At 44.4% G+C, this 2107-nt stretch overlaps 1 pseudogene; it reads right to left on the bottom strand.

The window, feature by feature from the left end:
* Positions 1-1110: 1110 nt before the first annotated feature.
* LOC121150223 lies at positions 1111-1548 on the bottom strand (annotated as a pseudogene).
* Positions 1549-2107: the final 559 nt, after the last annotated feature.

The raw sequence follows: 2107 nt of genomic DNA, 5'->3' as shown, positions 1-2107 counted from the left end.
CTAATTATTCTCTGTATGGCTGAGGTATCTGTTAATATGTTCTGTTTTCCATCTTTGATACTATTAATTTTAATTCCCACCCCCACCTTATTTTTGTCAGTTGGGCCAGTGGAGTTTTTGTTTTGTGTATGTTCTCAGCGAACCAGGTTTTGATTCATTGATTTTGTTTATTGTACTTTTGTTCTTTATTTGGTTCTTGGTGGGGAATCCTCCTTTCGAGGCCAACACGTACCAGGAGACCTACAGACACATATCACGGGTTGAATTCACATTCCCTGACTTTGTGACTAAGGGAGCAAGGGACCTCATTTCCAGACTGTTGAAGCACAGCCCCAGCCACAGGCCCACCCTGATGGAAGTTCTTGAGGACCCCTGGGTCACAGCCAAGTCAACAAAGCCCTCCAGCTGCCCAAACAAAGAGCCTGCTGGCAAGCAGTCATAATCCCATGGGGCAGGAATGGTTGAGCCAGGGCTGCTGCAGAGCCTGTCTGCTAGGAACATGCTGTGACTCTCTCCTGCAGAGCACTATGGGAAGTGCTGTGTCTGGACCAGCAGTACCACAGCCTCCTGCTCAGTGAGCTCTGCTTCAGGGTCAGAGTAGCCACTAGCGTGGTGCGATGGCTGCTGATTTCCTGATCAGGAGACGAGTTCTGACCACTCACCAGAGCCTGCACTGCACAAGGTGTCCCTGTGGGAAACAATTTAGTGTCTGCTTGTGGGGCATGTGACCACATGCCCTGACTTAATTGGCTACATGGAAATCTTGCAAGTACCTGAGTGTGTGTATAACTGATTGGGTAGCCAAACCCGCTAATGCTGTTAGAATGAATCTGTGATTCTTTTACGTTTTAAAATAAAGACTCGAGACTCGCAGCTTTCCTCGGTGCTCTCTGCATGAGCTGTGGTCCTGGTCCTCAGGCACTTTGTAAATCGGAACACCTGCTCTACCTTGCTGTCAGGACTCACTTGGGACATGAAAGAGACTAAGTGTCTTGGAGCCATCTTAAATGTTTAGGGTGTTCTTCTCTGCATTGGAGTTATGGCATATGTGTAAACTCTAAATATACAACTAAATTTCTAAAAAAAAGTATGAGCCAAATGTTTATTTATTCATTTCTTGCATTTGAAGTATTCTTCAGTGATACCTTTGGCTTGAGACTCTTTGCCATAGTCCTTAACGACCCCGCAACTGCAGCCAACCACTTTCCAGGGTTTCCCCTCTTGTTCAGTTTTATAGAGGCCTACCCATTCCCCAAGTTTCTTGTTGTCATCAACCTTAATGAGGTTGATCTGGTGTTCAGCACACAGGGCCTCCACCAACTTGACATACATGGGCTCATCACAGTTGGATGCCAGCACATAGAGTGGGCTTGGCGCTTGTCTAAGGCTTTGGCTGTGGCAGCTTCATGGATGCCACATGCGAGGTCGTCATGGATGAGGGCAGTCTTGAGCACCTCTTGCAGAGCAGTGTTCACGTCCATTACACCTCCAGCAGTGATGCCTTCCTCGGCCATGGCGGTGGGTTACCAGTGAAGCCGAATCTTGAACGCACTCTTATTTTGATTGTTTCTTGTTTTCTGTTGTTCTTGGGAATACTTTGCTGTTGATTTTCTAGTTCCTTCAGGTGTGTACTTAGCTCTTTTACCTGGTATCTTTCTTGGTTCTTGGTATGAGCACCAACTGCAATAAATTTATCCCTATCACTGCCTTGGTGGTATCCACCATGTTTTGGTATGTTGTGTTTGAGTTTTCATTGCTTTCAAGAAATTTTTTATTTCTTTAATTTCTTCTCTAACCCATTATTTATTCAGAAGCATGTTCATCTTCCAAGAATTTACAGCTTTCTTGGGGTGTTTTGACTTGTTGATCTGTAGTTTCACTTGGTTGTGGTCTGATCAGATGCATGGTATATTTCACTTGTTTTTTAAGTCAGTGAGATTTGTGTTGTGCTCTATCATGTGATCAATGCTGGAGAAGGTAGTGCGTATGGTTGAAAAAAATGTAAATTCTGTGCTCGTGGGATGTAAGAATCTGTATATATCTAGTAAGTCCATTTGTTCTATCATCTGTGTAAGTTCTGTTGTTTCTGTCTTGTTGATCTGTCAAT

The sequence above is a fragment of the Ochotona curzoniae genome, unplaced genomic scaffold, assembly GCF_017591425.1.
Source record: "Ochotona curzoniae isolate NIBS_2020 unplaced genomic scaffold, NIBS_Ocur_1.0 contig_2077, whole genome shotgun sequence".
Lineage (NCBI taxonomy): Eukaryota > Metazoa > Chordata > Mammalia > Lagomorpha > Ochotonidae > Ochotona > Ochotona curzoniae.
Note: the sequence above shows the minus strand (reverse complement) of the source record. Positions and strands in the feature narration are given on the sequence as shown.